Here is a 27,667-nt window from a genome sequence, read left to right on the forward strand (position 1 = left end):
AAGGATCCAAGTGAGCAGTCAGATAGAGAGGTGCTACACAGGGCGAGGTCCAGAAGGGCCCGAGCGCAGGAACTTCTGTCCTATGGAGTCGGGGTGCGCCGCCCTCCGGGCATGTGGACTCGTTCACCAGCTCGGAAGCTCTCCGAACCCCTTCACTTAGGGGTTTTTATGGAGGTTTCATCACTTAGGCATAACCGATTATTAACTCAGTTTGCAGCCCCCTCCCCTCCCCGGAGGTTGGAGGTGGGAGTGGGGCTGAAAGTTCCAGGCTTCTAATCAAGGCTGATCTTTCAGGCGACCAGCCCCCATCCTGAAGCTATCTAGGGGCCCGCCCACCAACAGTCACCTCACTGGAACAAAGACGCCCCTATCACCCAGGAAAGGCCAAGGGATTGAGGAGCTCTGTGTCGGGAACTGGGGACAAAGACCAAATATGTATTTCTTAATATGCCACCACCCACTATGGTAATGACCCCAAATCTCTGTAACTCTCTCCTCTGCTGAGCTCCTGACCCATCTAATCCTGTGTCCACTTGGGTGTCTCTTAGTGAACCAGACTCAATGTAGCCTAAATAACAAAAATAATGTCAATGTTTCTCAACGTTTCTTCCATTGTGTCACATACTTTTCACATATTAACTTAGTCTTCACAACAAACATAATTAGCCCCTTTTTACAGAAGATGAAGTCGAGGCCCAGAGGAGTCAAGTCAGCAGCTGGCCCTTGCCGTGCTTGTTACGTTAACGCCCAGATCTCCAGGGACCTCCAGCTCCACAAACGGAGCCTCCGTCTCTTCAGGCGACTGAGTTGGAAATCTCGGCTTCACCGCACAAGCCACTTGAATCCCTCTTCAGAAGTTTGAAGAAGGGGCAGTGCAGATCCGAGATGGGCAGCAGGTCCAGGAACTGCCGTGTGACCACAGGGGAATTCCTCACAAAGGGTTTACCTTTTCTTTGCGATTTTCCCCTGGAATAGAGGAAGTCATATGAAATGCACAGGTTAGGAGGCGCCCCCCCCCTTAATGCTTGTGTACCGCAGGTTTTTCCATAAATGTAGAATGGGATATACTATATTCACTGTGTTTTGGCTTGCTTTTTTCATTCAACAATACACCGCAGACATCTTTCCATGCCGATAAATATATATCCAACTCCTTCCCCCAGCACCCCCAATCCTGCTTCCCTGCCCTACTTTTTCCATAGCACTTACCACTTTCTACCAGGCCATATACTTAACTTACTCATTATGTTTATCATCTGTCTGCTTGCAACGGACCGAATGTTGATGACCTTCCAAAATTCATATGTTGAAATCCTAACCCCAGCGTGGTCACATGAGGAGGTGGGGCCTTAGGGAGGTGATTAGGAAATGAGGGCAGAGCCCTTATGAATGGGATTAGCGTCCTTATAAAAGAGGAGAGCTCCCTCATCCCTCTGCCATGTGAGGACACGGTGAGAAGATGGCCTTCTGTGTGACCAAGGAAGGGTCCTCACCAAACACTGAATCTGCCGGTGCCTTGATGGTGGACTTCCCAGTCTTCAGAACTGTGAGAAAGAAATGTCGCTTTTAAGCCACCGAGTTTACGATAAATTGTTATAGCCGCCAGGACAGACTACGACAGCACTAGACTGCAGGCGCCATGGGGACAGAGGTCTGCTTCTGTTTTCTTCACTGACGTGTCCCCAGCACCTAGAACAGCGTCTGCGACAAGGTGGGTGGTGTAGCCAAACCTGCAGGATGAACGAATCTACATCCTCACTTTCAGTGGCCACATGATTTACACGGAACCACATATATAAACGTGTATACACACATGTACACACACATGCACACAAAAGCCTATTCCCATCCCACTGCAGTCTAGATGTTTATTAAGGAAGAAAGCACCCCTCTGAGCACTATGCACTCGGTTACCAGAGGGGAACGGGGCAGGGGGCAGGCGAAAGGGGTAAAGGGGCGCATATGTATGATGTACGGTGACAGATAAAAACTAGACTGTCAGTGGTAAACATGACGCAGCGTATACAGAAGCTGAAATATAATAATGTGCACCTGAAATTATGCAATGTTATAAACCAATGTGACCTCAATCAAATAAACAATAATAATAAATAAATAAAACACTATGCACTCGCCCTTTGCACACCCTGAGATGAGAGGCTGGCTGCTATCAGGTTCTGTCCACAACAGAATGGGTGCCATACCTCACCCCGTGGAGCTCGTGTTCCGCTCCTGTTGAGACCGCAGAACTAGTGCCTGACACACAGGCTCTGGGCCAGGAGGACTGGGTTGGCCGCTTACTAGCTGTGTGATCTTGAGCAAACTACTCAACCTTCATGGGCCTCAGTCTTGTCATCTTTCAGATATGGATGATGACAGTACCTACTTCACTCGGTTGTGAAGATTTTAAAAGCTATTCGGTTCCGGGTAAGAGGGAGTAAGCCCATCCATGCTGTCATGCCTACTGAATGCAGCCTTAACACTCGGACAGACACGCACGGAGCGGCGACCTGAGGAGTCTGAAAAGGACAGAGCAGCAAGCGAATTGGGGAAGAAAGCCAGAATTTGAAGTAGCCCTGAACTAGCAGTGAGGGTCTCATTGTCCCTCTGGTGTACCCCAGCCCAGACGCAAGACAGCCCCAAAGCCAGAATGAGCACTGAAGCGGGGAGACAGAGCTGCAGCAGAAACTCTGGCTCTGCTTCCAGGAGAGGCAGAGGGAGCTCTAACACTCACAGACAGCAGGAGGGACCCTGTTTCTCTTCCCCGCATTCTCTCTGCCCCAGCCCGCAGGCAGTTCCAAGGTAGTGGCAGTGGGGACAGCAGTCTCAGTGTTTACAGGGGTCCACAGGCACAGAACACTCTGAGGGAGGGGAATCTTCCCCCTCTGATTAAAGATCTGTAGTCCCAACAGGGTGGGTGAGCCCATTGCTTTTCCTCTCTGTCCTCCTGCCGCACGGCCGGAACACAGCCATAGTCACCGGGAGTGCGCAGCAGAGCGAGGTAACTCAAGCCCCAGTTTTCTCACTGGAGAACAAAAGAGGGAAGGCCGGAGAACCAGGACTCACAGAGGGAAGAGCCGCCTCCCCAAGCTCTTCATGAACTCCTGAGCTTCCCCTCAGCTGCTCTCGAGCGGATCTCGTCCTAAGCAGCAGAGCCAAGGCCTTGAGAACTGGCCGAGGGCCCAGACCGGCCCCTGCACGCTCCACACACGGCCCAGATCTGAACAGCACCACAAAAGCTTTGACACTGAACTACACGGAAACTGTAACCCACAGAAGTCTGGTCAGGACGTGCAGCCTGAACCCACCCGGGTCGGTTGCCTGCTAAAACAGAATTACCAGCATCCTCTCAAGAACTGAAACAACAGCCAGATTCTTGTAACATGTTATTTTGTAAATATCCAGAATACAAGCTACTATATTTTTAAATATCCAGGAAAATCATCAACTCATACAGACAGATGCAAATGCTAAGATGACACAGATGTTGGATTTATCTGACAAAGACTTCAAAGCAGCTATTTAAAATGCTCCAGGGAGTAAGGGCAAATACTCTTTAAGTGAATGAAAAGATAGACTCTATTAAATAAAAGCTATAAAAAAGAACCAAATGGAAGTTTTAGAACTGAGAAAAAATAAAGTAACCAAAATAAAAATTCACTGGATGGGTTCAAATAGCAGAATGGAGATAACAGAGGAAAGAACCAGTGAACTTGAAGATGGATCAATGGCAATTATCCAGTATAGTCACAGGAAAAAAATGCTGAAAAAAACGTGAACAGAGCCTCGGGGATACGAAAGGATGATACCAAATGGCTTAATATTCATGACATCAGAGTTCCAGAAGGAAAGCAGAAAGAATGAAGTACAGAAAAAAATGTTTGAAGAAATAATGGCTCAAAACTCCCCAAATTTGTCAAAAGACATAAATTTACAGATTCAAGAACCTCAGCAAAACCAAACAGGACGAATTATGAACATAATCATACTGCTGAAAACGGAAGACAAAATATCTGGGAAGTAGCCAAGGAAAAAAATTGTGCTGCTTGTAGGAAAACAACTATGCAAGTGACCTCAGATTTCTCACTGAAAACCATGAGACCATGAGAAAGAAGGGGAATGACATTTGATAACTGCTAAAAGAAAATGACCGTCAATCCAAAATTCTACGTCCAGTGAAAATGTCCTTCAAGTATGAAAGTGAAATAAAGAAATTCTCAGTGAAGGAAAACAGAGGATTTGCTGCCAGCAGATCTGCGCTAAAAGAGTTGCTGGAGGAAGCTCTTCAGACACATGTCTAGAGACCCTGGCGTTTTCTTCTAAAGTTACGCATACAGTTACATATGATCCAGAAATCCCACCCAAGGTATTTGTCCTAAAGAAATGAATACATATGTCCAGACAAAAACCCTTACAGGAATGTTCATAGCGGGTCTGTTCATAATTGCTCCAAACTGGAAACAACCCAAATGTCCTTCAGTGAATGCCTGAATACACTATGGGACATGCGCGTATTGGGATATTTACCCCTCAGCAATTAAAAGGGATGAGCTATTGATACACAGAACAAATTGGATGAATGTCAAAGGCATCAGGCTGAGGGAACAAAGCCTGTCTCAAAAGGTGACATACTGTATAATTCCATTTCTATGACATTCCTAAAAAAGATAAAACTGTAGTAATGGAGAACAGATCCGTAGTTGTCAAAGATTAGGGCTAGGAGGAGGAGTGACTACAAAGGGACAGCCCTGGCGGTCCTTCAGAGGATGGAACTATTCTGGGTCTGGACTACGGTGGCTATGACAGGAATCTACGCACGTGCTACCGCTCAGAACTGTACACCAACCACGAAAGTCACAGAAGTCAATTTTACTTTTATGATATTTCAAAAATCTTTTTTTTCTAAAGTTATTGTCTCTAAAGTGCTTAAAACAGCACCTGGAAAATAGTAAGCTTTCCAAACGTGTTTGTTACTTAAAAATAAAACAAATTCCTGGCTTTTTCCGATCCGAGGCACCTGCCCGTATAAGACACATATGAGAAACTGCTTCAAGTCCAAGAGAATCCCCGGCTTCACGAGGGTCTGTGCCTTCCTTGAGGTCACATCCTCGGCGGTGTCCTCAGATGGTTCTGTGCAAGCGGAAGAGAAGCAACGTGAAGATCCGTGAGCATCCTGCGCAATCGCCCCCCTCCCCTCCCCGGTAGGGGTGAGGTGGGAAGGCGCGAACCTCGGAGGGCGGGTCCAGGCGCACTCGTGGAGGAGGGGGTCCCGTAGAAGCTCAGAGCCCAGCTCTGGAGTCACACAATTCCGGGTTCAAACCCCGCTTCAGCCACTCACCCCACCTCTGCGGCCAGAGCAAGCTATTTCGTCTCTGAGCCTCGGCTTTGTCGACTGTGAAAAGTAGGTCATAAAAGTGCCCGTAAAGGATTATGAGGATTTAATGCTACGATGCCCGTAAGACGCTCAGCGCCGTTGCCAGCTCGTCGTAAGTGCCCAATAAACCGCTGCACTTTACCGCTACTATTTGCAGTAAAGAGACTGGCAGGACGCACGCTCAGTGTGAGCAGTGGGTTACCTTTTGTGGTGGGATGTTTATCCGCAACATTTCATTATGAAAACTGTCAAAGTTACAGCAAGTTGAAAAGACTGTTCAGCAAGTAAGTTCTGTCAAAGTTCAGCAAGTTGGTAGTGCGATTTTAGGATGCTTTTTCTTTCTTTTCGCTTATCTAAAGTTTATATTTTTGTACAGCAGACATATGTTACTTGATTAATAAAAAATAAATACTGGAGAGAGGGGCAAAAAATACTGGTAAGCAGAATGGGACCCAGGACAGAGCCCTGTGGTCCAAAGTCACCACCTCCCACTGTTGCCTCAGCTCAGCCATCAACCCCACGTCTGGTCAGAAATCCTTCCACTCATTGAGCCGCCTTGTCCACGCATGCCCTGTGTCCACAGGACGTCAGGACAGATTTGCAGGTACCTCCAAAGTCCAGGCACAAGCCTGCGGCACCTCCACCCCCAACCAAGTAATTCCATCAATGGGGCAAATCAGATGAACCCAGAGTAATCCGTTCTCAGTGGTTTCTGATCATGTCCTCCCTTTCCACCTACGTGCAAAGCAGGGGTAGTGGAAAAGGCATGGATTCTGGAGTCAGACTGCTCTGGATTTGAATCTCACTTGCATTTCTCACCTGTGTGACTTCGGGAAAGTTGCCTGACCTCTCTGAGCCTCCCTGTAAAAAGGGAATAATAAAACCCACATCACAGACTTCCTTTGAGAAGTGAAATAATGGATATATATGTCTCCCTCCCCACCCAAATTGTGGACTCCTCAAGGCCAAGGCCTGGGGCTTCCTACCTGCATTCCAGTACCTGGTTCTGAGGGGCACCCTCACTCCACTCCCCACCCCCAAATATCCCTTCTCCTCCTCTCTCTGCGTCTCTGCCACCTGCGTCTCCCCGTCTCGCTGCACAGCTCCCACCAGCTCCCTCACAACATATCTTCCTCTCCTTCTTCACCCAGCACTCCCCCTTCCCTCTCTCCGTCCTCTAACTCCTTTGCCCAGCCCAAGTGACAGACTCTACCCTCCACTCCATTCCGTGTCCCCACTGTCCGTGAGCCGCTGGTTGGCCCGTGGCCTGCTCCGGGGCCCTCAGTGGAGAGGGCTGTGGGGTGGCGGACGTGGTGAAGCGGTGTCGACTCATTTACTCCCTCACTTGTTAGCAGCTTCGTTAGTCCTGAGGGCCCCAGGGAAAGCCATTAGTTGTGACGCAGCCTGTGCCATCCATCAGAGAGGGGGGCGGAGGGTGACAGCAGAGAGAGGAGAAAACAAGAAAACAACCCACCACCCATCCTCCTGGTGCCTCCTAGGGAGACCAAGGCAGGGCTGGCTGCACAGAGACTGGGGTGCCGGGGGCCTCTCCTCGACACCCCCTTGTGCCAGGCCCTTTCACCTCTTACAGGACGCAGAGGGGTGCTGCCCCACCCGGACGACGCCAGCCTGGAGCCTGTTCTGATGCCCACCCACCCCCGGCACGGGCGCTGCAGACCTGCCCACACTTTGACACGACACATTCATGGCCCTCTCCACTTCCGTCCTCCTTTGCCCCTCTGTCCCCTTTCTCCCGCCTCCCCCCAGCCTGCTCTGCTCTGTCTCCTCTGCCCAGCTCTGGGGCCCCAGGAAACTGCCGCCCAGTCTCAGCGCCATCTCTGCCACTGCCACTGGGGTCTTCCTGCTTAAAGTGCACAGTTGGGGCTATTCAGGAAAAACCGCTTGAAACTGCTGTCCCAGAGCCTGGGGCTCCTAAAAACCACCACTGGCCAAGACGGAGATCATCTCTACCACAAGAGTTCTTAAACGGGGTCCTCTGCCGGGCTTCAGGGACGCGTGAACCCCTGGAGGTTGCATGGCGAAATTTGGGTGAAAGTACATCTTTCTGGGAAGCAGCACCCATGGCCTCCAGCAATAAAGCTGCCACCACTCCCCACCCCAGATCCCCTCTCCTGCTGGCAAGGCTTGGTGGCATTGGGAGTTACACCCCACACGCCCAGCTTGGGTCTGTGCCTCAGAGAGAAAAGCAACAAACTTCTGCACAGGACTTTGCTGGGTGGAAGTCACACTCACGTCTGTAATTTTTCCTTGCTCCTGCCACAACACTAAAGGTGCAAGGAAGGCTATTGGTTGAATTCACCCCACTCCCATTCCACGGCTGGATGGGGCCCCTCCCCGTGCTGCCCGCAGCATAGCCCTCAACGCCCAGCATCAGAAGGGCAGAGGTGTTTGTCCGTCTGCCCCCTGGACTGTGGGCACCTCACGTTCAGTCCTTGACTTGTTCCTCACCATCCGGGCTCCCAGCCCGGTGCCAGGTGGGGAGAGCCTCAATAAATGTGTATTGGATGAAGACATGAATGAGTCCCCATTTCACAGACAAAGATGTGAGATCCAAAGAGGTAAGGCAACTTGCCTTACCTGAGGTCACCTAATCTTCACCTGCTGGCCCTGGGCCCGGGCCCGGGCCCCTGCCACAGGCCTGGCTTCCTGGCCCTGGGCAGACGGGGTGAGGCGGGTTATGCTCTCTGGCTCTTCCTGGTTGTCCCCAATATCTATTCTCCCTTCTTCATTAGTCAGATAACCCCTGACTTAGCTGGCACCTGGTCATCCTGAATAAAAAAGCATAGTCCCAGCTTCCTTTGCAATTAGTTATGTATGTATTACTAAGTTCTGGCCACTGAATTACAAATGGAAGTGGTGTTATAATTTTCAGGAAGTGTCTTTAAAGAGACTTTAAGGCACCATAATGTTATGGGTTTTTTCTGCTTCCTCTTTGCTGGAGGAAGACCTAATGGCTGGAGCTCAAGCAGCCATATTAGATCATGAGGCAAAGAACACATCTTAGGCAGCCAGAGTGAAAAGCTGGAAGGACTCTGGGTCCCTGACAACTCACTGCCACACCAGCCCTGGGCTGCCAATCTCTGGGCTTTTTACATGAGAGAATAAAACCTGTGTGTTTATGGCAGTCATTCTCAAAGTGTGGTTTCCAGATCAATGACAACAGCATCACCTAGCAACTTGTTAGGAAGATACATTGTGAAGCCTCATGCTAGACCAACTGAATCAGAATCTGGGGGTGGGGCCCAGAAGCCTATGTTTTAACAAGGCTTCCCATGATTCTGATGCACGCTCAAGTTCGAGAACCACTGGTTTAAGGCATCGTTCATCTGACTTTTTCTTCATTCATAGCTGAACCAAAGCTGATGTTGATAAAACAGCAAAGGGGAAACAAGCCTTCTAGGCAAGGATGGCACTTGCTTATATAGCATCTATGTGAAAAAAATTTAAAGCATTCCTTCCACTAACAAAAAAAAAATTTTTCTAATATATTTGAATATAATTGCACGACCTGAGCAACCAGAAGCAGGCCAGCCTGGGGAAATGAGAATGTGGGCCTCTAGATAAGGCCCGGGAATAGAGGAGGGGGGAGCGGAGGGGGGAACAACAGGGCAGAGAGTTTAATCAGTGGCATGAGAGATTAAATTTGTCCAAATGGTAGCTCCATCAACGACAAAAAAAAAAAATTTTCAACTTTCTATTGGAGAACAGCACGCATACATTAACATGCACAAATTCTAACTGTTGGGCTTAATGGGCTTTCACAAACTAGACACAGCAGCGTAACCACCACCCAGAGTAAGAAACAGAGCACGTTACCGCCCCCAGCAGTCCTAGTGCCCCTTTCCGTCGCTTCCAATGAGGGGATCACTTTCCTTACTCTTCAGGTAGCAGTGGACCCCACGGTAAGTGGTCCTTCGTGTCCAGCTTCTTCCGTTCAACAACGTGTTTGTGAAATTCACCCATTTTGGTGTGTGTAGCTGCTCATCCTTATGTCTCTCTAATATTCTGTTGTGTGAATATGTCACAATTTATTTATCCGCTCTACAGTTGATGGGCGTTTGGTAGTTTCAGATTTGGGAATATTATGAATACTGAGGCTATGAACATTCTTGGAAATGCCTTTTGGTGAGTACGTGCACGTATTTCTGTTGAGTATATATACTGAGGGATGGGATGTTGGGGTATGACGTGGGTATATGTCAAGCTTAGCAGATATGGCTAAACAGTTTCCCAAAGTGGTTGTACCAATTTACATTCCCACCAGTAGCATACGAGAGTTCTGTTTCCTCCACGTCCCTGTCAACACTTGGTGTTATCTGTCTTTCACATTTTAGCCTTTCTGGTGGACGTGTAGTGGTATCCTATTGTGGTTTTACTTTGCATTTGCCTGACGACTAATCAAGTTGAGCTTCTTTTCATATACTTATTGACCATTTGGATATCTTCTTTCATGAATTGCCTTTTCCAGCCTTTTATCCATTTTTCTACTGAATTGTTACTTTTTTCTTATTGATTTGTAAAAGTTCTTTATATATTTTGGCTATGAATCCTTTACAAATATCTTCTTCCACTCTGTGGCTTACCTTTCCTCTCTCTTAGTGGTATAATCAACACAGTCCAATGTATCTGTCTCCATAAACACTCTAAATCAGCAGCCAGAGAACACATACATTCTCTTAGGACTTGGATGAAACTGTCATTTCATAGATGCACTCCCAGCTCTGTCCACCTCTGCCTGGGAGAACATTCAGAGCACCAGGGGATGGCAGCCCTAGCCACACGCACACTTGGACTCACATTCTCACCCACACGCATCACCTCTGAATCCGAATGCCAGGTCAACGCTAATTAGCAAGCATGTCCACTTCAGAGTGGGGGGGCTGGGAATCATCCCAGAGTGGCAGGCTGTCAGGAAAAGCCAGAAGACTCTGGAGCACAGCGTGGATGGGGCGAAACCACTGGTGTGTGTGCGAGCCAGAGAGCGTGTTTTCCCAAGCACACGCATGGCGCTGGGTGCCTGTGTGGGATTTTGTAGGAGAGAGTGCCCTACGGCTCCAGGACTTGATGGAGAGGCCAGCACCTGCTCATGCACACTACCCTATGTCTACGACATAAATGGTGCCCCTGAGATGCAATGCTCTTGTGCAGTACACAACTTGAATGCACAACTTGACAGCCTTGCTTTCAGGCAGGAGTCAGGCAAAACAGGAGAAAAGTGTAGCCAAGGTATGGCAGAAACAGGAGTACTAGGGTAAAAAAGAAGATTTAGGGGCCAGCCCCATGGCCCAGCGGTTAAGTTTGCGTGCTCCGCTTTGGCGGCCCAGGGTCTCGCCGGTTCAGATCCTGGGCGCGGAAACGGCACCGCTCATCAGGTCACGTTGAGGCGGTGTCCCACATGCCACAACTAGAAGGACCTGCAACTAGAATAGACAACTATGTACTGGGGGGCTTTGGGGAGAAGAAAAAAAAAAGATTGGCAACAGATGTTAGCTCGGGTGCCAATCTTTAAAAGAAATTAATGGGGCCAGCCCGGTGGCGCAGTGGTTAAGTTCACACGTTCTGCTTCTCAGTGGCCCAGGGTTCGCTGGTTCAGATCCTGGTGCCAACATGGCACCGCTGTGGTAGGCATCCCACGTATAAAAAATGTAGAGGAAGATGGGCATGGATGTTAGCTCAGGGCCAGTCTTCCTCAGCAAAAAGAGGAAGATTGGCAGTAGTTAGCTCAGGGCTAATCTTCCCCCCAAAAAAACAACAACAAAAAAAAGACAGGACTGGACAGACAGTCTTTCAAGCTGATGAAACGTCAGGCTTATGCTTGAAGCTGGGCCAGGCTGGATTCTGTGCTCAATTGGGTGTCTGGTCCTGATGCCTATGACCAGTTCTATGTCCCTGGTCTGGGGCAGCTGCTCATTTTGTCCTAAATAAGATGGTTTCTCCCTCAGCCCACCTCCGGTGAGGGGTGTCCTAAGGAGAAGGAGGGTGGTGGCCCTGAGTCCCTAGCCTCCAGCAGTGTGCTGAGGTCCTGCAGGCAGCTGGGAGTGGAAGACAGGGGCCCAAGGAGGGACTTGGGAGCAGAGCGCACAGTCCGGTGACAAAGGAGGCAGCGAGGGGTGTGGGCTGCCTCCCAGGGGTCTCTGGCCCTGGCCCTTGCCTGGTGCTGCCCCCAACTCTGGGGCCTGCTCAGTGTCCCAGAGACCCAGCCCTGCCTGGACACAGGCAGTCTGAGCCGTTCATTTCCAGAAATCCAGAGGCCTGGGTGGGGAGGAAGGGAGGTCTGTTAGGGAGCAGCGGTTGGAGGCCCACTGCTGGAGCAGAGGGGGAAGGGCCTGGCTGGAGGGGACACTGCCTGGTGTGAGGGCTGGGCCCTGGGGCTCACACATCGCAGGAAGGGTCCCTCAGGTACCCATGAGGACAGCCACTGCCCACACCCCACAAGCTCATGCACCCAACCCTCACCCTAATGGACTTAGACACTGCACAGTGACACCCTCAGACCCTCTGGTACAGGCTACTCACGGACTTGACACCCCACGGGCTCCTCTCCCCACCCCACGCTCCCACTCCACACATTCTCCCACCTCTCACCCCACACGGTGCCGCTCTTGCCTGTGACCGCCACTGTCACACCTGCCCCGCCCGCCCGGGGTGCCAGCCCGGGTCAGAGCGTCCCCGGGCCCGGAGAGGCAGGTGTTTGCGCAGCTAAGTGGCGTCTGTGTACCCAGCGGGGCGCTTATCTCGCGCAAACACGGCGCCCGCCGCCCGCGCGCTCATCCGGCCACCGCTGATAAGGACCGGAGGAGCCGAGGGCACCGCCCCGCCCGGCAGCCCACCCCGCCGCCCATCGCCGCGCGGATCCGGAGAAACGATGCTGCTGTCAGTGGGGCCCCGACCAGGGGAGGCCGGGAGCCTGCCGGCGCCCTCCCCCGCGGCCTCCCGCCCCCGCCCTGCGGCCGCCAGCCCCGGCAGCCCCACGGACGCCCGTCTGTCCAGGCCTCCGCCCCAGTGGCCATCTACACAGCCAGGGACCTCCGTCTTGACCTGGATTCCCACAGGATGGGTACAGGATGCTCGTCAGAATTCTTAAACCCTACCACCACTATGGCTGCTCCTAATAAGGTCTCGCTCGGCTGAGGCTTAACCGGCGCAGGGCTGTCTGAGAAGCATTCCTACCATCCGATCTCGTTTTCCCAACAATTTCCCAACAATTAAGCGAAGGAGGCCCTGTTATCGCCCCATCTTACGCAGGTGGAAACTGCTTGCGGGGAGCTTGGAAACCTTAGCACATGGATTTGAACCTGGCACTGTCTGAACCCAGAGTAGGCACTGGCCTCCTTTTAAGAGACTAGCCGGTTATTCCAGCCTCTTATGTTTACCAGTGAAGAAACTGGGGCACAGCTGGGGAGGTAGCTCCCAGGCAGGCCTCTGCATTGCCACTTCTGTGCACGGCCCACTGCCTCTGGGTGTCAAGAACAAGTGTGGGGCCGGTCCCGTGGCCAAGTGGTTAAGTTCAGGGGCTCCACTTCAGCAACCCAGGGTTTCACTGGTTCAGATCCTGGGTGCGGACATGGCACCACTCCTCGGGCCATGTTGAGGTGGCGTCCCACATGCCACAACTGGAAGGACCCACAACTAAAATATGCAACTATGTACTGGGGGGATTGGGGGAGAAAAAGCAAAAAAGGAAAAAAAAAAACGATTGGCAACAGTTGTTAGCTCAGGTGCCAATCTTAAAAAAACAGAACAGAGTGGGCTCCAAGGTTACTGAAATTGACTATCTGAAGTCTAGACCGGGGCCTGGTGGATTGTTAAGTCTTGATTTTGCTCCTAATTAAATCCTGTCTGGTTGATATGAGGTGGCAGTACCTGGCATGACTTTGTTTCTCTTCCAAACTTGCAGAAAAGTGGTTATACAACTTTTATAATGAAAAAGACAAGGGTGTTCTAAATACAAAAACAAATAAAATAAATATAAAGAAAATTTTTATAAATTGGACTGCATTAAAATTTAATGCTTTTCCATATAATAAAAAGCTAAATTAAAAGGCAGCCCTCAAAATAAAGAAAACATCTTCACAACAGGTACAACCAAAGAAGCATTAAGATCTGGAATATGTAAAGAGCACCTACAAATCAATAAGAAAATGTCAGAGACCCTTGTATTAAAAAGTGATCAAGGACAATACACAAATAACTACAATTGTGAAAAATATTTATTCAATCTCAATATTAATCAAAGAAATGCAAATTAAAATAAAGAGATACTTTTTTTAATTAAAAAATTGGGGGTAAAGCTTTTTTTAAATGACTGACACCCAGTGTTGCCCAGGCCATGGTGAGCCCCCTCGCAAACACTGGAGATGAGACTGTAAAAAGAACTTCCAGAAGGCTAGGGGGATGTGTGTCTACCCTTTAGTCCTGGGTTTGCATTTCTGTGAATGTAACCAGTAGATACGTCCAGAGATAAACACAAGGATACTCATGGGAGCAGCGATCAACAATGGCACACACACGAAAGGGGAAACAACACAAACTTCCAAAATGTCCAACACCAGGTAAATTATAGTTTCTATGAAAGATGCACTATTTTAATGAAGCCAGTAAAAATCATGTTCTACAAAAATGTTAAATGACATGGAAATATTTTGATATATGTTCACATGGGATAAAAGCAGAGTACAAAAATAGTACATATAGAATGATTCCAAGTCTGTAAAAAATATAAAATGTCTACGCATAGGAAGGAATCCTGTATGTTCTGTATGTAAAAATGTTGAGGGCCGGCCCGGTGGTGCAGTGATTAAGTGCGCATGTTTCACTTCTGCGGCCCGGGGTTCGCCGGTTCGGACCCCGGGGGCGGACATGGCACCACTTGGCAAGCCATGCTGTGGTAGGCGTCCCACATATAAAGTAGAGGAAGATGGGCACGGATGTTAGCTCAGGGCCAGTCTTCCTCAGCAAAAAGAGGAGGATTGGCAGCAGAAGTTAGCTCAGGGCTGATCTTCCTCAAAAAAAAAAAAAATGTTGAGTAGTCACCTGGGGATGGGGTTACAGGTGATTTGTTTCTTTCTATTTCTCTGTAATTTTTATAGTTGCCAATGAATATGTACTACTTTTATAATCAGAAAAGTTTTAATTGAGAAAATTAAAAACAAAAGAAATGAGAACAAAAAGGGTGTAATCCATAAAGCACTGTTTCCTCTGTCTGTCTGGCACTCTAGGCCCGGCCAGGGCGCCATGTTGTTGAAGTTTACTCAGGGGTAGGAGACCCTACTTGCCTCTCCATGGGGCCCCCAGACTTCCCGAAAGCTGCCTTCAGGCGGGCCTGCCGGGAGGGACCTCCACCCCAGCCCACCATTGTCACACCCAAACGCCGCCTGCCGCTATCGCCTTCTTTCCTGCCTTCCCTCTTCGAGGCGGGGTTTGTCCCGTCCACCAGCTCCCTGTCCCCTCTCCCCTCATCTTGTCATAAGGCCTTAAAGTCTCTCACCACCACCTTCCTGCCCCAGCGCCAAAGTGCGTCCCCCTCCCCACCCACTCCAGCCTCTGGCCAGGAATGAGGGCCCGAGGAGGGACCAGAGCCCAGAGCGGCTGTGGTCTCAGCAGGGAAGAAGCAGAGGCCAGGCCCAGTGCCGGGGACAGTGGGGAGGGGCAGAGACCCAGAATTTACCAGGATTAGGCAACAGAGTGGGGACATCCCCTCGGCCCATAAAAAGAGGTGAGCGTGCAGGTCTCTCCCCCTGAAGACATGAGCCCAAGTGTATGTCCAGGAGGGGTGGCATTTGGGGCGTCTGAGGAGGAAGCTAGGTGCCCCACTGGTCCCCACGGTTCACCCCAGGACTGGGTCACACGGTTCCCCGCGCCCTGTGCACCCCAAGTTTCCATTTGAGGACTGTGGCCCCAGACAGACCTCCCCTGGAAGCCAGCTCTATACCCCGCTGCTCCGCAGTGAGCCACTCTGCCCCTCTGAGCCGCCGTTCCCTCCTCGGTAAATGGGAATAGGAATAACGCCCTTGCAAGGTCACTGGAAGGACCAGACAATGGAGAAAAAACAGAGCAGGTGTCCATTAACTGTACCTGAGGCTGTTATGCTGGCCCCAGGACTCAGAACCACAGCCCGCGGTCAGGGCCGCCTGCGTGTCCCTGCCCCTCCACCCAGTCACCTGCTTGCACGTGGATTCTCACGCCCAGCCACCACAAACTGTATTTTGAATCCCAGCTCTACGTGTGTTTGCTGCATGCTAGGCCCACTGCTAAGCGCTTTACATTCAATTCCCATAGCAATCCTATGTGGTTTGTGTTATTGGCGCCAATCTATTGATAAGGAAACTGAGGCTCAGAGAGGTTAAGCAACTTGCCCCAGGTCCCACAGCAGGTAAATGGCAATACTAGGGCTGAGGCTCAAGCCAGTCTGGCCCTGGCCCAAGGTCTTTCCTCTATTTCAAGTTGCCTCAAGGAGCCAGATACTGGTGCATACCTTGGGCCTGTGTCCACTCGTTGTCTCGTTGTGGTCAGCACAGATGTGGGTGACTGTGGCCTCGAAGCCATGTCTCTATTACTGATATTCCCAGACTAGGCAGAGCTCTCCTCTCCTCTGCCCTTCGTAATTGCACCAGGAGCCTCCTGGGAAACCCGACCTCCCTCTGCCCCCATCCCTGCCGCTCTCTGGCTTAATTACTTCTCCTCCTGGCTGTAATGAATGTCTCTGAGCCCCTGAGACAGGAAACTTCATCAGGAGCAGCTGTCTCCAGGACTCAGCCCTGCCTCCCCCAGCCCTTTGGGCCCAGACATCGGCCCAGCCTCTGCCCGCCTCCCACCCAGCCACAGCTTCAGCTACAGGGGGCATCTATGTGTGGGAGACTCCCAGCCCCCCAGCTTCCCTGCCCCTGATGGAATGCAGATCTGAAAACCGACCATGAGCAGTCTGCCCCAGATGGGGGTCCGGATCCTAAGTCTCTCGTCCCGCAATCTGCCCACAGGCGTTGGAGTGGACAGCTCAGCGTGGCGGCTCCTCCTGGCTTCCTACATGCCCACCCTCCTGTGGGGTCAGCACATGCTTTCCTTTCATTCATTCACCCAGTGTTCCCTGAGCACCTATGGTATGCATCCCTGCTCCAGGCACTGGGAAGACGGCAGGGAGCAAGAGAGACAAGGCGCGTGCCCTCCAGGAGCTTACGGTCCAGCAGGAACACAGCCCAAAACAAGTGAACAGACAGATCAATAAAATTATTTATACAGAGGGAGAAAGTGGGAGCTGAGATAGAGAGTGAGAGCTGGGGCAGCAGGGGATGGACAGGGAGAGAGGGCACCCACACCTCCCTCCCATCCTGCTTATCCCCGTGCCGGAAGTCCTCACGGCAGTCTGCTCTGCATCTCTCATGCTTCAAGGCCGACATGGTCTTACTGGATCATCATCTCCAAACACCAGGGCTTCAGCCACACACCCACCTCACCCATCACCTAAAACAACCACAGGGAGGAGACAGGGTGGCCGGTGGGAGCCCCAGAGCCACCAGGTCATGAAGGAGGCTGGCAGAATGAAGATGGGGTTCCCTACAGCTGCCCGGCTTCCCCTTTCTGCCTCTCTGCCCTTCCACTGGGGTCCCTTATCCCCCCACCAGTCACCAAAATAATTTCCAGGTCGATTAAAGAGTTAAAGGTAAAAATAGATTGAACCATAGAAAACCAGGAAGAAAGAGAACGGTCAGCCCTCTTGAGGGAAGAGATCTTTATGAGCGTAAAAGCGCTGGAAGAACCCACAGAGAAAAGGTCACCAGCCTTGTCCACGTAAGCGTGAAATGCGTGTGCACGTCATAAAAATGTAATCGACGTCACCACTCGGACCACCTTTCTCTGCCAGGCTGAGTCCTAATTTGTCCTAGATTCAGCTCCAGAACAAACTTCCCCTGGCCACCGCCAGCCATCCCTCACCCGCTCTGGGTTGGCCGTCACCTCTGAATGCTCCCTGGCCCCCCTGCTGCTCGACCCTCTATCAAAGCATAGATGAAACTGTGTTGTGAACGTTGCTTTCTATTCCGATCCTCATGGTCCATGGGCACCTTGACCTATTCTTGTGTTTATAATCTCCATGCCCAGCACACAGAGAGACTTTACACAGAGGAGAGCTCAATAACTTTTCATTTTAGTGGGTATCTGCTATATTTTCCAGTTATCTAACTTTTTAAAAAATTGTAGTAAAGGGGCTGGCCCCGTGGCCGTGTGGTGAAGTTCACGCGCTCTGCTTTGGTGGCCCAGGGTTTTGCTGGTTCAGATCCTGGACGAGGACATGGCACCACTCATCAAGCCATGCTGAGGTGGCGTCCCATATGCCACAACTAGAAGGACCCACAACTAAAAAATACAAAACTGTGTACCGGAGGGCTTTGGGAGAAAAAAAAGGAAAAAAATAAAATCTTAAAAAAAAAATTGTAGTAAAATACACATGGGGCTGGCCCCGTGGCCGAGTGGTTAAGTTCGCGCGCTCTGCTGCAGGCGGCCCAGTGTTTCGTTAGTTCGAATCCTGGGCGCGGACATGGCACTGCTCATCAGACCACGCTGAGGCAGCGTCCCACATGCCACAACTAGAAGAACCCACAACGAAGAATACACAACTATGTACCGGGGGGCTTTGGGGAGAAAAGGAAAAAATAAAATCTTTAAAAAAAAAAAATACACATAAAATTTTCCATCTAAATTTTTGGGGCACTGCCATACTGCTTCCACAGCTCTGCCATTTTTCACCCCCACCCATGGTGCACAAGGCTTCCAATTTCACATCCCTGCCAACACTTATTATTTTCTGGGATTTTTTATTGTAGCCATGCTAATGGGTATGAGGTCACATCTCGTTGTTGTCCTGATTTGTATTTCCCAATAACTTTTTTTTTTTAAAGATTGGCACCTGAGCTAACATCTCTTGCCAATCTTCTTTTATTTTCTTTTTCTTCTTCTTCTCCCCAATGACCCCCGGTACACAGTTGTATATTTTAGTTTCGGGTCCTTGTAATTGTGGTATGTGGGACGCCACCTCAGCGTGGCCCCGTGAGTAGCGCCATGTCTGCGCCCAGGATCCAAACCAGCGAAACACCAGGCCACCGAAGTGGAGCTCGAGAACTCAACCACTCAGCCATGGGGCCGGCCCCCTCCCAATAACTATTTTTTAAATGAAATAGTCAACAGACTGAGAAAAATCCATACGGCAGATACGACAAAGGGTTAATGTCTTGTATGTGTAAACTGAATATACAAATCTCTTAGTAAAACATTAGGATTCCCAAAAGATAAATGGACATGAACAGACAACTCCAAAGGAGTAAAAACAGCTAGTAAGCAATCTCAAGAACAAATAGTTAGCGTTGTTGCTAACGAAGAAGGCAAAACAGGAAATCATGTTTTACCTGGTCAGATTTCAGAACTAAAAAAAAAAGACAAAACTCACTGCGGGCAAGACTGCAGGGAGACAGACATGCTGGCTCGCTCGCAGCTGCGCAGCGTGCACACTGAGACAATCCTTTTGAAAAGCAACTTCCAAGATTCAAGAGCATTAAAAATATTCATGCCCTTCAACCCAGAAATTCAGTTTCTGGGCACTTACTTAAATAAACTCAATTCAGAGATATAAGCACAAAAATGTGTACCACAGTTTATCTATAAAAGTAGAAAGTTGGAAGCATTGTAAATGTCTAATAATAGCATATTCGATATTAAACTTTGAAATATTTCTACAGTGTAATATTATGCAGCCACCCAAAAGGTGGTTATGAAGTTTACGAGATGAGAAACTGTTCAGGATTTAATGTTAAGCGGGAAGAGCAGCATACAAAACGTTACCTGCAAGAACATCTCAACTAGGAAAAAAAAATAAGGATTTTGTATTTTATTTTATTTTGAGGAAGATCAGCCCTGAGCTAAGGTCTGCTGCCAATCCTCCTCTTTTTGCTGAGGAAGACTGGCCATGAGCTCACATCCGTGCCCATCTTCCTCTACTTTATATGTGGGACGCCTACCACAGCATGGCGTGCCAAGTGGTGCCGTGTCTGCACCCAGGATCCGAACCGGCAAACCAGGGGCTGCTGAATCGGAGCGTGCACACTTAACCGCTGCACCACCTGGTCAACTCCCCCAAAGTAAGGATTTTTATAGAAAATATAGGAAGGCTTTTCTATAAAACTATCCTGCAGGCTAGTAGAAGCTGTGTCTGGCTGCTGGGCCTGCGGGTGATTCCTCTTTTCTGCGTTTTGCTTCGCTGTGTGCGCTTCCTCTCTCTGCACCGTATCTCTTCCCAAACCAATAATACAATTAAAACCTTTCACAAACTTTGATGAGATATTCCCTCTTCTGAATCTCCTTAAAAAAAAATCATTCAACAATATGAGGGAAAATTTTATGCATGAAGTGCTAATTACAATGTTGATTATAATCGTATACAAATTGGATGCAAATCAAGTGTTTAATAATAGAAAATTGATTAAAAGAGGCATTGTATCGTTGCTGAAATCTTAAGCAGTCACTAAAAGGCACAGTTAGGAAGTGTTATTGGTTGGGTTGTGTCCCCCAAGAAGATATGTTGAAATCCCAACCCCCAGGACCTCAGAATGCCACCTTATTTAGGAACAGGCTTGTTGCAGATGTAATTAGTCAAGATGAGGTCATACTGGAGCAGGGTGGCACTAAATCCAATATACCTAGTGTCCTTATGAGAAGAGGAGACGCACACAGGGAGAAGAAAGCCATGTGACCACAGAAGCCGAGACTGGAGCATGGCATCTACAAACTAGAGAATGCCAAGGATTGCTAGCAAGCAGCGAAGCTAGAAGAGGCGAGCAAGGACCCCCTGCAGACTTCAGAGGGAGCTCCTGCCTGGGACACCTTGATCTTGACCTCCAGCCTCCAGAACTGCCAGACCACACATTTCTCCTACCTTACGCCCCGGGGTTTGTGGCACTCTGTTAGGGCCGCCCTAGGAAACTAACACAGGAAGTAACATGAAAAATGTTTATGACATCCTGATAAGTGAAAAATCAGGAAAATTAATCATATGTACACAAGAACTCAGCATGTTAAAAAAAAGGTGTAAAATGAGCTTGGAAGGAAATAGACCAAAAGCAAATAGCAGCTGTATTAGTAGGCTAGGCTGGTTTTGTTTAGCCAGTTTTCAGTAATTTTCGTAAATTACTTTTTTTTTTCTTTTTTTTCCTTTTTCTCCCCAAAGCCCCCCCCGGTACATAGTTGTATATTCTTCGTTGTGGGTCCTTCTAGTTGTGGCATGTGGGACGCCGCCTCAGCGTGGTTTGATGAGCGGTGTCGTGTCCGCGCCCAGGATTCGAACCAAGGAAACACTGGGCCGCCTGCAGCGGAGCGCGCGAACTTAACCACTCGGCCACGGGGCCAGCCCCGTAAATTACTTTTACAATGAAAAAAGTTTGTTTTTTTTTTTTTTTTTTTTTTTTAAAGTATACCCTAATTGTAACCACCAGCTCCTCTTTGCATTCCAACCGTCAGGCCCCTGGTCTCTCTGCCTGCGATCCACTGCCCCCCCGCCCCCCAACTCCTACCCCATGCCCCAATCCACTCCTTATCTTCCAAGATCCCAGCTCGGATCAGGCCGCTCTGCTCCTCAAAATCCCGCAGAGGCTCCCCAGGTCTCCTTAACCCGCACCCGCACTACTGCCCTCAACCTACCCTCGCCTTTGCCCTCTCCCCCCATCACCCCCACCACCACACTGACAGGCAAGTGAGCGGACATTGGTGCTTCCCCCGGTTTCTCAGTTTGAGCCGCAACAATGGGTAAGGTAGAGAGGGAAGCGAGCTTTCTCCCTGAGAAGGACCCCTGCAGTGGGAGTGAAAGTCCTGACCCAAGCCCGCCCGAGGCCAGTCTATGAGGCTGGGACTCGAACCTGCGTGTTCTAATCCCAGATCAAGGCAAAGACCGTACCCTCTCCCATGTCCACTCGCCCAACACCCTGAGTGGTGCACAAGGGGCGCTCCGCTAACAGGTTCCGACTGAGGATGCCTGAGTCCCCTGCTCCCACCTTTGCGCCCAATAAAACCTCCCACTCCTCTCAGTGCCTTTGCCCCTGACTCCGCCCTTAGGCTGCACCTTCAACCCCCACCCCCAGGCTGGGTTTTCATGGAAGAGGGTTGGGGTATCGGGATCCGAGATCCAAGAGAGGCACGCGAAGATGGGGTGGCTCTGGGAGGGCGTTGCTTGGGGGTGGGGAGTAGTTAGAGCCTGGGAGGAGGGACAGTAAGCCTCCTGGGCACGAGGGGACCAGGAGTCGGCCCCCAGACCAGCTTCCCAGGGTCGGTTCCCACTCGTCCCTGACGGGGATCCCTTTACTTCGCGGACTTCAGCGCTGCAGACGGATCCGAACGCAGCCAGTGGGAGACACCCGGACTGGGCACCGCATGGCCAGGCCGGCATCGCCCCCTCGTGGCAATAGTTTGTAATTACAACCTGCAGGCGCACAGCAGAATCCGCGTCCCTACCCGCCGAGGACTGGAGCAGTGGTTTGGGGTGTGAACCTGCGCCCTGGCTTCTGACCTCCTCCTTGGCCTCAAACTCACTAGGGACTTCCTCATATTGAAAGCCCCCCCGCCCCCCCGTTCTTCACCTCTCTGGACCAGCCCACATCTCTGCTCCATTACTTTTTAGACTTTAATGCACATAGGATCCCTTGGGGATCTTCGTTAAAATGCAGATTCTCGTTCAGTGAGCCTAGAGTGGGCCCCTGACTCTGCATTTCTATCCAGCTCCCAGGTGATGCCATGCACCACGCTTTGAGAGGCAAGGCTCTGCTTTCTCCAGCCATAATTTCCCCAGGAGTTCTGTGCTATGGTCGCATCCCAGGCCCCTCTCCCACCCTCTGCCCCCCTTGGCTTCCCTGCCCTAGCTCCCCAACCCCAATGTGTCCCTGAGGGGTGAAGTCAACAGCCTTTTCTCAGGCTTTGAGGCATCGACACTGTGGCTGCCCCTTCCTTATTGAAGCATCCCCACCTGTGGATTCTGGGCGACTCCTGGTGGGCCTCCTACTCTCAGCTCCTCCAGCCTCTCCTCTGTGGGCTCCTCTTTCTCCAGCCCCTCCCTGGCAGCTCATGCCCAAGTTCAGGGGCTTCGTCTACCGCCTCTCCAGGACCTCTCCAACCCTGACCTTTCTCCTGAGCTCTGGGCCCCTTTTCCACTTGTCTGCCAGGCAGCTCCAGCTGTGCCCTGAAAGCGCCTTACCTCCACTTGTCTAAAACCAGCTTCCTGTGATCTCTGTAATAATAGTAATGCCTACTTCATGGCGCTACTGTGAGAATTAAATAAGTTAATACTTAGCATGTGCTTGGAACAGTACCTGAGGAACGGTTTGGAATTACTATCTTCAAGACAGTAGCCTTTCTTAAGTGCCCCAGATCCCCAGAGACTGTAAACTGAAGGAAGACCCTTCCTATCATAGGGTTGTGGACAAATTCTTCTCTCTCTCTCTCTCTGTTTTCTTCTAATCATCTCAGACGGAAGGTCGGTCTCCATCAGACACTAGCCTATCTGCGGTCTCTCTCTTACACTGCTGGTCCTCTTCGATTTCACAAACCCGGCGGCAGCAGCCAGAGTAGGTAGCCCCCTGCTGGACAAGAGGCTCATGGCATGCTCGGAACCGAAAACCTTACCGAGGAATTCGTCCTCCGCTTTCAACTCCGTACTTGTGGAGTATTCATTATTTCACGTATTTATGCCTTGGAGGAAAACTATGCCTGGAAGAAACAAACTACCTTTTCTTGAGTATTTACATTATGTCATATGGGGAACTTGCACTTTTGGGAATTCATTGAATCCTTTTTTTTTAAAGATATCCAAATATACATAAAAGTACAGAAATAGTATAATGAATCCTCTGTAACCATCATCAAGTATCAACTCCTAACTCAATGGCCAGTCTTGTTGCAGCTGTCCCCTCACCCGCTTTCTCCTCTCCAGAGTTATTTTGAAGCAAATTCAAGGCATCTTATCATTTCATCAATAAATATTCAGTATATATACTCAAAGATATGGAATATTTTAAAAAACGTAACACACAATCATTATCACGTCTAAAAAGTTAATATATCATATCCTTTGTGCTCAAATTTCCATGATTGCCTAATTTTTGTTTGTTTGTTTGAATTGGAATCCAAATAAGGATTAAAAGAGACTTTAAAAATACATCTTTTAGGGCCTGGCCCGGTGGCATAGAGGTTAAGTTCGCCCATTCTACTTCGGCTACCTGGGGTTTGCAGGGTCAGATCCTGGGTTCAGACCAGCACACGGCTAGTCAAGCCATGCTGTGGTGGCATCTCACATACAAAAAAAGAAAAATAGAGGAAGATTGGCACAGACGTTAGATCAGGGCCAATCTTCCTCACAGAAAAGTATATATATACATCTTTTAATCTATATGCTCATCCTTCCCTCTCCTACTCTTTTCCTTGCAATTTATTTGTTGAAAAAACCTACAAGGTTTCCCACAATCTGGATTTTGCTGACTGCACGCCCACGGAGAACTTTTCCTCTTCATCACAAGGCAAAGAGATTGAGTTTTATTCTCTTTCTCCTATTTTACAGGGAGAAAACTGAGACTCAGAGAAGTTAAATGCCTTGCCCAAACCTTTGCAGCCCGGGAAGTGGCAGAGCCCAGGCCTCCTGACTTCCAGCCAGGAAAAATAGGACTGCCTCCTCAGGCACCCAGTTCAGTGCCTGGCACGCAGTATGTGCTCAAAAATGCTGTAGGTGACTAAGATGGCCTTTTTTTTTTTTTTTTGAGGAAGATTAGCTCTGAGCTAACATCTGCTGCCAATCGTCCTCTTTTTGCTGAGGAAGACTGGCCCTGAAGTAACATCTGTGCCCATCTTCCTCTACTTTATATGTGGGACGCCTGCCACAGCATGGCTTGACAAGCGGTGTGTAGGTCCACATCCAAGATCTGAACTGGCAAACCCCAGGCCACCAAAGCGGAACATGCAAACTTAACCACCACGCCACTAGGCTGGCCCCTGAGATGGCCTTTGCACACTCCCACTTGTCACACCCTCCAGGTGCAGCTCTGAGACAGTGCCCACTGGGATTTGCCTCCTCATGGATGGAATGGACCACCTTGGGGCTTCTCAGGCTGTCCTAGGGCCAATCCCACCAACACAGATTCCACAGACCTTGCAAACCACAGAGCCAGACTTCCCTTTGCATGGGCTCCACTTCTTTCTCTCTGTCCTCTCTTCATCCATTCATTCAATAAATGTTTACTGAACACCTCTCACATGCCAGACATCACTCTGGCCTGTGAATGGTGTGGCCCTGTGCCTCTGTGTGTGGGGAGACGGGTGTGGTCTCGAGGGGCATGTCTGTTTCTAACTCTGTATGTTTTGCATGTGTGTATTTGTGTGTGTGTACATGGGTCTGTGTACATTTGTCCCTGTAGTTGTCGGTGACTACAGCTAGGTGCATGTTTGTGTGTTCTCAGTATCTGTCCGTGCACGTGTGTATGTGTGACACAGTCGCTGAGAGAGCCTCTGTACACATGCACGATTTTGTGTGCAAATGTGTGTCTGAGTGGACCTCCGTCTCTCTGTACACCTGTGTATGTGTGTGTGTCCTCCCACAGGTGCTGTGGTTGGGATGGTCAGCTGTCAACCCTGGCTCCTCACCTGCCCAGATTTCTGTCACCTTCATGCCCACCTATACTGAGTGGCAGCCAAGAAGGGTTCTAATGGGAGGGACAGCCTTGGCCCTCAACCAGCCCTGCTCAGTGCTGAGGCCCCTGTTGAGGGGAGGTGTCAGGAGGGGTTGGAAGATTGTGTCTATTCCCAGTGTGGCCAAGAAACAAGGCCTGGTGAGAAGCTAGGAGCCCAATTCTGGACACATTGACAACAGGCTTTGCTCTGAAAAACAAACCAACACCCAGCTTCAGAGGGGGAAAAAAAGAAAATTTGAACTGGAACCACAAACCAGCAATGATCCTGTAGGCCTTCAGTTGAGAGGGGTGGGGTCAGGTAGGGGTGTTGACCCCGTATACCCACACTCATCTCCTCCAGAAAGCAGGGCCAGTTCCCCAAACAGACGCTGGCCTTCCCCCAGGGACAGGCAGTGGAGACACAGTGGTCCCAGGGTCACACTGGACTTGGAGTTAATCATCTACTCAGGGTATCCCCAGGCCCCATTGGCTGCCTGGGGACACGGCCCTCTGGGCTGAAACCCAAAGGAGGGGGAAGCAGCTCTCCAGCCAGTGTCTGCCCCACCAGCCCCGGAGAAATGAGGCTGATGCTGTTGGCTACTGAAATGGTGGTCCCTCAGGAAGGCACCAGCCTGAGGAGGAAGACACCAGCTCTGCCCTTAGGGAGCCCCAGTCCGAAGGGAGAGGCCATCCTTGCCCTCACAGAGGCCCCGAGTTGACAGGAGGTGGGGCTCAGCCACAGCTGGGGGAAAGGGCCTGGAAGGGGCATACATTTAGGTTGGAAGGAGTGACAAGGGGCCTGGGCAGAGGCAGACACTCAGAGCAGCAATGGCAGGAGAGACGGAGAAGGAGGAATCCTGAGTGGAGAGGGGCCAGGAAGTGGGCGCTGTGATGGAGAGGGGCTCGGAGAGAGAGACGGGGAACAGGAAGCACACGAGGTTGGGGGCTGAGGGCAGAGGGAGGAAAACGATTATGCCCCCAGGGGCTAGGACCACCTCCTTTGGTGGATTCTGGGAAGTGTATGGGGGAGGGGGGAGCAGTAAAGAGGGAAAGGAAGAAGAGATGCTGTGGCTTCACTCTCTGTTGGAACCCAGGATTTTGAGGTGGGAAGATGGAAAAGTCAATGGAGGAGGTCACAAAGGTCAGTTCCCTCCTCCCCCGTCAGGAGTCTCCTGCTTGGCACAGCATGTGCATGTGCTGTACATGAGCGCACAAGTGTTGGGGTGTGCGTGTCTGTGTTGGCTGGGGATCCTGGGAAGGGGTCCATGCACTCACCCAGCATCCTCTGGGATACTCAGGAGGGAAGCAGCTCAGGCCACTGCTCCCCATTCAGGAGGAGCCCCGGGAGTCCTGGCTCCCAGCACAGCAGAAGGGGCAGCACTGAGCTGCGTGTGAGGGAGAAAAGAGCAGGGGGTGGGAATTTAGACTACCTAAGATCTGGGCATGCCACTAACAAGCTCTGTGACCTTGGCCAAGTCACCACCTCTCTACCGCTGGTTTCCTGCCTATCACAGAGGGTGGAATTCCATCAGAGTGCACCCAAGTGCATGGTGTGTACAACCGAGAGCCCGTGGTGCTTTTAGGCAGCACATGGTCAGTATTAAGTAACAACGAATCACTTTCTGTGAACGTTTTCAAGTCCTTTTCAAGTCTCGCTTAGGAACATGGATCTGGAGCAGAACTGCTTTGCTGCAAAGACCAGCTCCACTGCTTGCAAACTCAACGACCTTGGCCCTCACATATTTGTCTCAATTTCCTCATCTATAAAATGGGCATCATAATAACACCCATTCTGGAGCCAATGTGAGGATGAACTGAGCTGCTGTTTGTGACGTGCTTTGCACAGCGCCTGGCGTTCTACGAGTGTCAGCTATTAGTCCACCCGGGAGAAAGCCTCACCGGGGGCCGGGGCATCTCTAACGTCTGGCACATGCTAAACTCTGTTACCAGGAGAGCAGGTGACACGATCCCGCTGGGACTCAATAGCATCTTGTTCTCGCTTTATTCTTCAGGCTTTCTTCTATTTGCAAGTGATACTGGCCTTCTAGTTACAATCCTGATATGGATAAATTTTAAATTTAAAACGTTTAAAGAAAGACTTTAATACTAAGAAGGGGTGATTTGAGGATATGACGAAGTTCTTTAAGGTGGTATCCAGTGGCTGGAGTTTGACAAACCCTGGTCACCTCATCATTCCGATCTTTGAGCTCAGACGGCAGGACAAAGGCCTCCGACCTCGGGCAGGGCTGGCACTCCCCCACCCGCCTTCGCTCTTCCTGCGCCTCTGTTTCCAGTCTCCTTTCTCGGTCTGACAGTAACTGCCACCTGCTCTCGCCTCTTGACCTGATCAGACTCCCCTTTAATTAACCAAGACCCCGCAGACCGCCAAAGCCACCCCTGGATCCCCTGAGCCCATCCTGGAAGGGACCTTGGCAGCAGATTAAAAACGCCCCGCCACCCTTGATCTCGGTCTCTTGGCCCTCGCCAGTGAGTTCCGTCCCCCCAGGGGCGGGGGATCCTGTCGGCCCCGCCCTCTGACCCATGGCCTGACCCTCCTCAAAAGCACCCAGAGGCGACTCCGCGTCCCCTG

At 50.4% G+C, this 27,667-nt stretch overlaps 1 long non-coding RNA gene across 1 annotated transcript; it reads right to left on the reverse strand.

Moving 5' to 3' along the window:
- On the reverse strand, nucleotides 1-27,550 carry LOC124247112 (uncharacterized). Its single transcript, XR_006890657.1, has 3 exons — nucleotides 26,353-27,550; nucleotides 1,494-1,544; nucleotides 1-966 (listed from the first exon to the last, which is right to left on the reverse strand). It is a non-coding gene; the product is annotated as an uncharacterized LOC124247112 (long non-coding RNA).
- Nucleotides 27,551-27,667: the final 117 nt, after the last annotated feature.

This window comes from Equus quagga, chromosome 11 (assembly GCF_021613505.1).
Source record: "Equus quagga isolate Etosha38 chromosome 11, UCLA_HA_Equagga_1.0, whole genome shotgun sequence".
Taxonomy (NCBI): Eukaryota; Metazoa; Chordata; class Mammalia; order Perissodactyla; family Equidae; genus Equus; species Equus quagga.